The sequence below is a fragment of the Amphiprion ocellaris genome, chromosome 5 (genome assembly GCF_022539595.1).
Source record: "Amphiprion ocellaris isolate individual 3 ecotype Okinawa chromosome 5, ASM2253959v1, whole genome shotgun sequence".
Taxonomy (NCBI): domain Eukaryota; kingdom Metazoa; phylum Chordata; class Actinopteri; family Pomacentridae; genus Amphiprion; species Amphiprion ocellaris.
In genome coordinates, this window is record NC_072770.1 from 6,332 (window position 1) to 18,446 (window position 12,115).

A 12,115-nucleotide genomic window follows, 5' to 3' on the forward strand; every position below is an offset into this window, starting at 1 on the left:
ACGTGGAGGAAAACCTGGAGGAGAACGACAGGAGGAGCAACCTGGGCGCAGAACGTGGAGGAGAACCAGGAAGAGAACGACAGGAGGGGCCACCTCGGGGCAGAACTTGGAGGAGATCCTGGAGGAGAACGACAGGAGGAGCGACCTGGGCACAGAACTTGGAAGAGAACCTGGAGGAGAACGACAGGAGGAGCAACCTGGGCGCAGAACGTGGAGGAGAACCTGGAGGAGAACGACAGGAGGAGCAACCTGGGCGCAGAACATGGAGGAAAACCTGGAGGAGAACGACAGGAGGAGCCACCTGGGGGCAGAACTTGGAGGAGAACCTGGAGGAGAACGACAGGAGGGGCCACTTGGGTGGAGAACTTGGAGAACCTGGAGGAGAACGACAGGAGCAGCAACCTGGGCACAGAATGTGGAGGAGAACCAGGAAGAGAACGACAGGAGGGGCCACCTCGGGGCAGAACTTGGAGGAGATCCTGGAGGAGAACGACAGGAGGAGCGACCTGGGCGGAGAACCTGGCGGAGAACAACAGGAGGGGACACCTTGGCACAGAACTTGGAAGAGAACCTGGAGGAGAACGACAGGAGGAGCAACCTGGGCGCAGAACGTGGAGGAGAACCTGGAGGAGAACGACAGGAGGAGCCACCTCGGGCAGAACTTGGAGGAGAACCTGGAGGAGAACGACAGGAGGAGCGACCTGGGGGCAGAACTTGGAGAACCTGGAGGAGAACGACAGGAGGAGCCACCTGGGCGGAGAACTTGGAGAACCTGGAGGAGAACGACAGGAGGAGCAACCTGGGCACAGAACGTGGAGGAGAACGATAGGACGGACCACCTGGGTGGAGAACCTGGAGGAGAAGGACAGGAGGGGCCACCCGGGGGCAGAACTTGGAGGAGAACCTGGAGGAGAACCACAGGAGGAGTATCTGGGCGCAGAACGTGCAGAACGACAACAGGAGGTAGGGCTAATGCAACTTTTGGTTGTTATTGATGGTGAACCAAGATGGACAGCGAGCGGGTGATGTTTTGCCCGTTTTGTGGGGAACATATGAACCGATTGACGCGGTTTTGTTTTTCGTGTGGTCGGTCTTTAGAGTGTTTAAATGGCGCAGATTTGTAAATTTGTTTTTGGATTTGTAAAAGTGTTTTGTCGCTTGTAAATTTGTCTTGGAGGTTGTAAAAGTGGTTTACATCTTGTGAAATTGTTTTTCTAAAATGTAAATTTGTTACAGAACTTGTCATTTTGTTTTATGATATGTAAAAATGTTTTTCTAAATGTAAATTTGTCTCAAGCTTTGTAAAAGTGTTTTGCATTATGTAAATTTGGTTTGCACCTCTTGGCCACCGTATTGTCCTCTATCCTCGATGAATAATATCGGGGATAGAGGACAACCCTAGAGTAATATTCTGCTTTAAGCCTTCCATTAATGATGTATTTACATTCGGCTGACCCAAAGAACCTGAAAAGAATGACCAAGAATCCTTTCCTGAAAAACTCCATTGATAATTGGTATAAAGTGCACAAGCATATTGGAGACACTCCATCTACTTCCCGCTTTGCCCCGATATGGGGTAATATACAATTCAGTGCAGGAAGGGCAGATGGTGGCTTTAAAATCTGGAAAAATAAAGGTGTGCAGAAAATAGAAGATGTGTGTTGATAATATTCTCTAAGGGCAGCCTCCTTACATTTGAACAATTGCGCCAGGTGCACGATATTCCGAAAAAACATTTCTTCAAATATTTACAGCTACTGGAGAAACTCACTCACATGATCAAAACATAAAAATGTAATGACTGAACCACCACTATCATATTGAAAATGTCATTATTTAAAAGGACAGAAGCAGGCCTTGAAGTGTCATGATAAAGAGTCTGCCACTGATAGGCTGGAAGCATGGCAATCAGATATGCAAGAATTGTATATCTGATTGCCTCTGAATGGGAGGCAGCATGTATCAAAGCCCAGAAACAAACTATTAATACCAGAATGAACTTATTACAAAACAAATGGTTAATGAGAACCTGTATCACACCAGTGAAATTGAACCGTTGGTCCCCTGACGTTCTAGATACCTGCATTAAGTGCTCAGAAGAAAAAGGAACTCTGATTCACTGTGCTTGGGAATGTCCAAAAATCTCCAAGCCAAACTGTGTACTTTAGGTATATATCCAGAAAACTTTAAAACAATCGACTCTGATTTTGGACTCCTGCCGGCCAGGAGGACGATATCTTTATCTAGGAAGAAAATGGACATTCCTCCGATAAGCGTATGGGTGAAGGAGATGGCATACTGTACTGTATTGGAGAAACTCACTCACATGATCAGAGGTAGAACGGAGGAGTCTGAAAATGTATGGAAACAGCTGTTGGAATATCTTGAACAACAAGGTGCTGTGGGATGAACTGCTGAATGTTGAGCGTTGTGTCTGTTGTACTATTTTTATTTTTTTTTCCAAATGTATTCATTCTAGTTTACTTGTCTTTCTGTTTTGCCTTTTGACACCATATTGTCTGAATGTTTGTATAATGTTAAAATTTCAATAAAAATAGTGTTTAAATTTTTTTTTATCCAGATCTTAATTTCTAGGGCATCAAGGTTACAATTACTATAGATAAGGGAGATAAACTTTGCCAAATGTGAAACCCTGGGGCCTGGACCCTTCCATCCACAAAGTGTATTGGATTCTACCATATCTGGATAGGGTTCTGGACAGCCTGAGATCTTTGGAATTTGTAATTAATTTAGGTCCTTGACTTTGTTTCAGGTGACCTAATAAGAACCGAAAGTGGTAAAAAATTGTGGTTGCATTAAAATACACCCCATACTCGGCTATGCATTTATTGGGATTAACTTGTCAGTTCAGCAGTCTATATCATCATCATATCACACAGTCTCTTTTTAAAACTGCCTACCAGTTTTAAATGTTCATACAATCAGACAATGTTTGAATTGCCAGTTAGTTTTGAATGGTGTACTAAACGTACAACTGCAATGTTGTGGAAAAAAGAAATGTTTACTTTTGTTTAAAATGAATACCAGTAAATCTAGTCAATGATTAATATAAACACGTTAATTTTCTTACATCACACATCCTGACATTGGTCTTCCACGTTTCTTATCCTCCGAGAAGAAACGTGGAAAACCAAGAAGGGCAGCTGTCCTCCTGTTCTGATTTGTGTCCTACACAAAGTTAGACAAAAGTGAGCTCATGCAATACTTCAGTTCTTATGGAAGTTCACATTGACAAATTCACACTATACATACCTCTTTATCCAGGTACTGCATAACACTTTGAAGGGTCAACCTCCTGCTTGAAGAAATGGCTGCTTTATACAACTGCAAGAGAAAAAAAAAACAAAATGAGCTGCATGTTTTGAAAAAGATAATGTGAATCAATTTTTAACCTATCTGCATCATCTTATATCGCATGAGTAAGAGTGAGAGAAAGAGATATTCTGGGTCCTTCTACATGAAACTGCATTTACGTTATCAAGTATTTCTACAAAGAACCAAAAAATCTAGTACAACATTTAAAAAAAGACACAGGGATTGGATCTAACAAATATTTGATGTTGTAAGTTGTATAGAAAATAAATTCCAGAATTTCAATCAATAAAAATAAATTAATTTCCCCAAATTTGCCTTTTACAAGCTCCCAAATTGAAAAAAAAAATGCTCCATTGTTTTGTTTAATGTGACACTGAAAATAATCTATTTGGGACAAATTTGAGGGTGTCAATATGAGCTTAATGAAGCTGTCATTAGGAATAAGAATTACATCAAACCAGATTTTTCTGACCTTTTATGGAATAATCAATTTAATAACCAGATTAACAGTAGACTGTAGGGTAAGTAGTAAAAGTAGAGAAAGATAAACTAGACAAGCCACACAGTTCAGACAGTGCTGCACCCTGACAGAGATCTTCATCCCCAGAGCAGCTGCGGTAGAGGAGCTCTGTTGTGATAGAGCGAGCAAGAGGATGAATACAGAGAGAGAGAGCGATAGTAGATAAACAGCGTGAATGCAAGAAATTCACAGTATTTCAGCTCGTTTCATTACTATACGCCGTACAAACACAAATGCCTCCCCTCAAACACTCGGACCATCGACAAATACGTTGACTATATGCAGTAAATATAAGCGTCCAAGTCTTTAGACTTCATTAACGTGTTATTTCACAAGTTAAAACTTACCGTGCAGATGGACAAATAGACAAATAGCGGCCCTTTTGATCCGGGGAGGGGAGGGGGGCTCAGTTTCGCGGGCATACCGGCACAACTTTAACTGTGTGCAAACTAGCTAGCTAACAAAAGGGTAACGTTAGCCAGAAGTTGCTTGCAGGCAAATGTTGAATTCCAAAGTTTTTTTTATTGCTCCTGTCACGTCGGAAGCATTTCTAACCTAAATGAACGCCCCTCAACTAAAATGTCCGCCATTGACAACAGTGGTGTAGTTTACTAATGCGCCATTTCAAACTATGATTAACGCCATGGATTAGCATAGAGAAAAACACGGAAATGTAGTCATATTCGCCAAGCTCTGTCAATGTGCTGATTTTATTCCATTTTACCACAGAAGAAACTGCCATTGTTATTAAATTTTATCAACAAAAACTCAAAAGCACTTTCAGAAGATAACTTACCTCCTCGCAGTGTCTCTTCTCCCAGCAGAATGACGTATCCCTCCGCCCTGGTCAGTTGCACTCTGCTGCGTCACTGCGTCAGATTGCAGCTAGCTGGAAAAGGGTGTCCCTCCGCAGCTGGAAGTAGTCCGCCGCTGTTTTCTATATTGTTTTGTCAATAATTAAGTTGGGGTTGAAATACTGTGGTTTGTCCAGTTTAGACAACAGGTGAGGTCGACAGTTCTTGTATATCATAGAGTTAGGGTTTTATTTTTGATTAATCCCAAGATTATGGTATTTCTTCAGCAGGGGAGGTGGAGGCGGAGGGGGGTGGGGGGAGGCGGAGGGGGGTGGGGGGAGGCGGAGGGGGCCGAAGCACCTGCCCCTTTGCTCCTTGATGCCCAAAGTGCCCTGTTGTCAAAGTTGTTTTTTTAAATTCTATTTAATTTTGTTTTTATTTGTAAGTGTGTGTGTGTGTGTGTGTGTGTGTGTGTGTGTGTGTGTGTGTGTGTGTGCGTGTGTGTGTGTGCGTGTGTGTGTGTGTGTAAAAGTCTCTGAGGACCAAAATAATAAATAAAACAAAACTAAAAATAATTCAGATCTACCGTCGGTCGGTCACGTGATCTACGTAGACGTCCCCCACTGCTCTGAGGGGTCCAGATGTTCCCTGTAGCTCTGCGCTAGCGCCGCTAGTCTAGAAACCGGAGACCCGAGGGAGGACATCAACAACTGATGGTCCTGATGGAGAGGAGGTTCTGCAGCGGGATTCGTTTATGTACGGTGTATTTTTGCAAGATGACTGATGAAGTGAGCATCCTGTGTGTGTGTGTCTGACTCTGCACACACACCTGTCATCAGTTCTAGCCGCCAGTTAACCACACAGCTGCTGAGAGGATAAAGTCTGCCAGGCTTCTTTTTGTTTCTGTATGTTTCTGTTGTCATGGGCAAAGTGCATCAGAGAGATGTATTATTTTACTGTCAGTGAGTTGCAGTGTGTTTCCTGTTTCTAGAGGCAATGAGACAGAGGTTATGTTATTTCACTGAAACTACGTACATGCATTTTCACATAATTTTGGACTATTGCAGTATAAATACAATAATAATTAGAAGAATTTGAATTGTGATTTTCTCAACCTCTCATTTAAAGATATCAGTACTTGTTTATAACATTTGTATATATAGACAAATTAAATATAATATGCCTAAATATAAAATATAAAACTTTTAGAACCTTGCTGTCTTGTGCAAAGTGGATAGTCAAACTGAATAAAAGTACAAATACATTTAAATACATGATTCCTATATCATTTAATTGTTTTTAAACTTATTATTAGCACTACGAATAATAAAGGGCAGATTATGAATCAGCACCATGGAGCAAATCCGTGGCTCTACAGTACATGTCTGGAAAAGGTATGAAATTTAAAAGCAAGGACTCCAGGAAGAGTAGCCACAGTTAAACAGTCCAGTGTCTAATGGTGATGTAAATTCAGCTTCAAAATAATAATTTTTCTCACATACACTACATCACAGGTCAGAGTTTGAACCAATGACCTTCTGATCAGCAGTCCTGAGACTTAGCCACTGCTGCACCTTGTATTATGAGGTATGTTTCTGTATGATGTTTCAAATTCTTGCTCCATGTGCCCCCTTTTAACTTTGAGCACCTGCCCCTCCAAAGGTCTCTGCACGGCCCTGCTCCCCTCCTCCCCCCAGCACCCCGTTTCTTTTTTCAAGGTATAACTTACAGAAATAAGTTAAATCAACACTGACGGTCCTGATAAAGTGATGTGGGACTGCTATTATTTTGAACACCACTGTAGATCTTCTTCCTCTCCAGCTCCGTCCATCTTCTTGGCTTCTATCTGCAGATCTCCACATTTATCCTCCAGCAGCCTCCAGAGATAACTTCACCAAACGCCGCCCCAGAGGCCGGTTGGGTTATATCCGTCTGGAGGATGGACAACGTTTCAGTTTTAGGAACGTTAGATTCCTAAAGCCCTAACCCTAATTCTAGAAGTTAAATGCGCTTAACAAGAAGATCACATCAACTTATTGCATACATTTTGAATCTTTTTGGGCAAATGTTTGAGTAATTTTATACAATTTAGTCAATTAGAAAAAGTTTCTGGATCATTTTGCACAAAGATTCCGCTTTTTTGAGCAAATCAAGTCATTTGGATTCATTTTGAACAGTTTCCAGTTATTTTAGTTGAACTTTTGCCAAATCTTGAGTAAAATTGGTGAAATTGTCTTAATTGTTGTTGAGTCCAAACAAGCAAATAGAAGAATAGAGATACCTCAGTTTGAATTCACTTCAATTTGAATTCACTTTTTAATCCACTTATGCACAAATTCTTAATCTTTTTGGACAAATCATGGGTAATTTCAGATAATTTCAAGTCAGTTTGTCAAAGTTTGATCTCATTAGGAGAAATTTGTCAGTAATTTTGCACCAAGTTTCATCTTTTTTGTCATTTTCAGACAGTTTACAGTTCAAAGAAATGTTAAAATGTTTGTGAATAACATTCACAACAAAATCAACTAAAATCCAGCAAATTTCACAGAATTTTTTATGAATGCTCTTAAAGAAAGCATTACAAGTTTTATTGAAATATATATATATATATATATATATATATATATATATATATATATATATATATATATATATATATATATATATATCCATCCATCCATCCATTATCTATACACCGCTTATTCCTCACTAGGGTCATGGGGGGGGTGGAGTCTATCCCAGCTGACTCGGGCGAAGGCAGGGGACACCCTGGACAGGTCGCCAGTCTGTCGCAGGGCTACATACAGAGACAAACAATCACTCACACATTCACACCTACGGGCAATTTAGAGTAATCAATTAACCTCAGCATATTTTTGGACTGTGGGAGGAAGCCGGAGTACCCGGAGAGAACCCACGCATGCACAGGGAGAACATGCAAACTCCATGCAGAAAGATCCCGGGAAAGCCGGGACGCGAACCAGGGACCTTCTCGCTGCAAGGCGAAAGTGCTAACCACTACGCCACTGTGCAGCCCTATATATATATATATTATATATATATATATATATATATATATATATATATATATATATATATATATATATATATATATATATATATATATATATATATATATATAAAAAAATAAAATCACTGGATATTTTTAGGATTTTTTTGGAAGATTTTTACTCATTTTTTAAATATATTTACAAGATTTTTCTTGCCAAATTTAGGAAATTTTTTATGAATAAAACTTTTAAAGGAAACTTTTAAGGAATTATTGGAATTTTCTTCCTGAAGGTTTTGCAAAATTTTCAGAAATTTGGGGATTTTTTTTGCTGATTTTTTTCAGACAAGGTAACAATATTTTTTGGTGCCTGTAAATGAAGACAACAGGAAGGTTAAATTAGCTCAACTTGAATTCAGTTTTCTCTCAGCTTCTTTATAAATTCCAGTGTAAATTCCACGTGATGTGAAGTTGATGCTACATTATGATGTTGACCCAGTTTGGTTGACAGAAATAAGCGATAAATTTCCTCTCAGAGTGCATAAATAGAGTGAACTGTTGGTCTGTGGAAACTCTGATCTGTTAAATGTGGCGGCTTCCCGTCCTTATTTTCTGCCTCGCTACATAAACGGAGCAGCATCACGTGACTCTGAGTGTTACTAACAGTTTACACCTGTTACCTGTAATCTGCCCGTTACCACGGCGTTGCAGTTGTCTGTTCAGGGTGAAGCTTCCAGGAGGGATTTAGAAGTTCAGTCTGTTCAGAGCTGGATTTCCTCACATCAGTGGGCTGGGAGGGTGAGGAGAGGTGGAGGTTTTCAAATGTCAGGTCCAGAGAGATTAACAGACTCCCTCCAACATCCTCCAGTCTGGCAAAAAACGGAGTCGTTCTTTTCTCTCTGCAGACAAAGTTTTAATGCTGGAGAAGAGAGGAAAGTCTGAGTTAGAGCTCCGAATGTTAAAATACGCTCTGAAAAGCCAATAACAGTCTGAGTTTATGTTAAAATATGCTCTGAAAAGTCAATAACAGTCTGAGTTTATGTTAAAATATGCTCTGAAAAGTCAATAACAGTCTGAGTTTATGTTAAAATATGCTCTGAAAAGTCAATAACAGTCTGAGTTTATGTTAAAATATGCTCTGAAAAGTCAATAACAGTCTGAGTTTATGTTAAAATACACTCTGAAAAGTCAATAACAGTCTGAGTTTATGTTAAAATATGCTCTGAAAAGTCAATAACAGTCTGAGTTTATGTTAAAATATGCTCTGAAAAGTCAATAACAGTCTGAGTTTATGTTAAAATACACTCTGAAAAGTCACCAAAAGCCTGAGTTTATGTTAAAATACAAACAGAAAAGTCACCAAAAGCCTGAGTTTATGTTAAAATACAAACAGAAAAGTCACCAAAAGCCTGAGTTTATGTTAAAATACAAACAGAAAAGTCACCAAAAGTCTGAGTTTATGTTAAAATACGCTCTGAAAAGTCACCAAAAGTCTCTCTGTTTGTGGATTTAACACTGAATCTAACATTAGATTTGAAGCCGGGTTAAATCAGAAACCAATACTTCAAATTAAATTTGTGGGGGTTCTTTGTTTCCCAAGTTCTTTACATCTAATAGAATTTATACAATGAATTGTGTTTTACAAAAACCTATGGCGCAACACATTAGTAGAAATATGAGAAACAGCACCAGAAATAGTACTAAAAACAGAAACATACGGCTGTGGCACCTAGTGGGCAAATAAAACCCACAGTTACCACACTGCCCTCTATAAGCCTCTGTTCTAAACACATACTGCAGTAACACAAAAGCAGTTAGAAATATCTCATCATTAACCAACACAAAAACACAATGCATATAATAATACATTCATATTTCATGGAACTAAGAACATCATGATTGATCAGCTTGGGTCAAGATGGTGCCAGTGTGTGTGGCAGCTTGTCTCTCACTGTCAGTTTTGTTGATGATATTATTGTAGTTCACCCTCGGCACTCAACAAATCAAGTCGCTGCTCATGTATGATGGACAAACACTGCTGGAGCTTGGTTTCTCTGCTAAAGATGGAGTTACGCCCGCTGGGGGCTGGAGTGCAGCTTATAGGGGGGGCTCCAAGCCAAACAGGTTGGGAACCACTGCTCTAACTGTCGCTACTCCTCAGCACAGTACACGGACATAAAGTGGATTTTTAATGCAAATAACAAACTATTTACCACCCAGTCACTGTATTTCATAATTCAGTCTTTCATAGCACGGTATTATTTACATTTTCTTACTGTCCCACAGTAACCAGTAACCCTTTGTTCTGTTCCCACCACTTCCAGTATCTTGCCCTTTGACCTCAAAACTACCCCCAATACAACAATAACAATACGCCCCCTGCTGTCCAAAACGACAATCAGCAGAAGAGTCACAAACAGGGATTTCAGTGGTTTTCAGGATATTTACTTGCCTCTGTTTACCACCTGGTTACACCTGTATTAAAATTCAGGCCCAACAGCAGGAACTTTATGCATTTGGACACATTATGAGTCAAGACTGAAGTTTCCAGTGATTTTGTGCAGAATTTTAATTAGTTTTGGGCAAATTTTGTCATTTTGGTTGAATTTTAAGCTTTTAAGTCATTTCAGACATTTTCAAGTCAGTTTTTATCATTTTGAGCAGGTCATGATACATTTTGGTTATGAGACAAATATTTTTAACTTGTTTTGGACAAATTTTGAGCTTTTAAGTCATTTCAGACATATTTAAGTCAGTTTTTATGTTTTGAGGAATTTTGTACATATTTTAAGTTGTTTTTGACAAATTTAGATTTTCTTTAGTCTTTTCAAAGAATTTCAAGTCAGTTTTTTATCTTGCTTTGAGGTATTTTGCACAATATTGTAACTTGTTTAGACAAATTTCGAGCTTTTGAGTCATTTCAGAGTCAGTTTTTATTGTTTTTGAGCAGGTTTTGAGGCATTTTGCATGATGTTTTAACTTGTTTTGAACACATTTGCCCTCATTTCTGTCTCCTTTTATTCCTTTTCTCTCTGCAGCAGATAATTTAATGAAATACTGGAAAAAAAAACATCCCATAGAACAAAAGCAAAGGACCCTAAAAACACAGGAAGCATAAAACCATCTGATACCCACATCCAATGTTACCCCCCCCCCAGATATATGGAACACCCAAAATACACAAAAAGACACTGCACTGCACCCCATAGTGGACAGCATCAGATCAGTCACCTACAACCTTTATAAAGCTCTGGTAGAAATCATCAAACCCCTCCTTGGTACATCACAACATCACTGCAAGAACTCCAAACAACTGGACAAGAACTAAACCATATCACAGTAGAAAAAGAGGAGATATTCATATGACATGACGTAGTTTCATTCATCACTAAAACCCCGTAGACGTCACATTACACATCGTACAGGAACGACTCATGAAGGACAGGACACTGAAAGAACACACAAACCTCCCAGTAGACGACATCATCACATTACTCCGGTTTATTGCCAAATCCACCTGTTTTCAGTTGAAAGGAATAATCTACAGTCAGAAACCAGGTTTAGCAATGACACATCTGGCCAGGTCATCATTGTAAAGGAGAAACTGTTCTCATCTGATCTTACCTGGTAAAATAAAGTTGAAAAAAAGATCCACTTTCAGCCATAATGAGTAACTTTTTCATGGAGGACCTGGAAACCAAAGCCATCCCCGCTCTGCAGACCCACACTCTGGAGAAGATACGTCCACGACATCCTGGAAATAATAAAATCTGGACACACACAAGAACTCACTGATCATCTGAACAACATGGACGACACGGGAAACATACAATCCACACAGGAAGAGGAAATAAACCGGACCATTTCATTCCTGGACATGAACATTCACCACAGAGAAGACAGCAGCATCAAAATAACAGTTTACAGGAAACCCACACACACGGACCAGAACCTCCTCTGGACATCAGAACATCCACAGAACACAAACTACCAGTTAGAACACTATTAGAACAGACCAGAACCTCCTCTGGACATCAGAACATCCACAGAACACAAACTACCAGTTAGAACACTATTAGAACAGACCAGCATCATAACCGATGATAAAGACAGACAGGAGGAGGAAAAACACATCAGAACTCACTCACACACTACCAATATCCCATATGGGCCATAAACAAAGGAAAACAACAAGCCAAAAACAAAGAGAAAAAACTAAAACAAACAAAAACAAAACATACACAAAAACCAGACAATAAAAATAAAGGCATAATCAGCATTCCATATATCTGAGGGACAACAGAACCCATACATCCCATAATGAGAAAACACAACATCAACACAGCAGTAGAACCACATAGAAAACTGCAGCAGCTATTAGTCCATCCAAAAGACAAAAAATGCAACATCATATATGAAACTCCGTGTAAGTCATGCGATAAAACATACACTGGA

General features: G+C 39.6%; 1 long non-coding RNA gene across 2 annotated transcripts; it reads right to left on the bottom strand.

Annotated features, from left to right (window-relative positions):
• Positions 1–5,145: 5,145 nt before the first annotated feature.
• LOC129348915 (uncharacterized) lies at positions 5,146–11,653 on the bottom strand. Of its 2 annotated transcripts, XR_008601669.1 has the most exons (4): positions 11,285–11,653; positions 11,128–11,177; positions 8,341–8,579; positions 5,146–6,582 (listed from the first exon to the last, which is right to left on the bottom strand). It is a non-coding gene; the product is annotated as an uncharacterized LOC129348915 (long non-coding RNA). The 2 variants fall into 2 exon arrangements; XR_008601668.1 differs by lacking the exon at positions 11,128–11,177 and having other exon boundaries at positions 11,285–11,610.
• Positions 11,654–12,115: the final 462 nt, after the last annotated feature.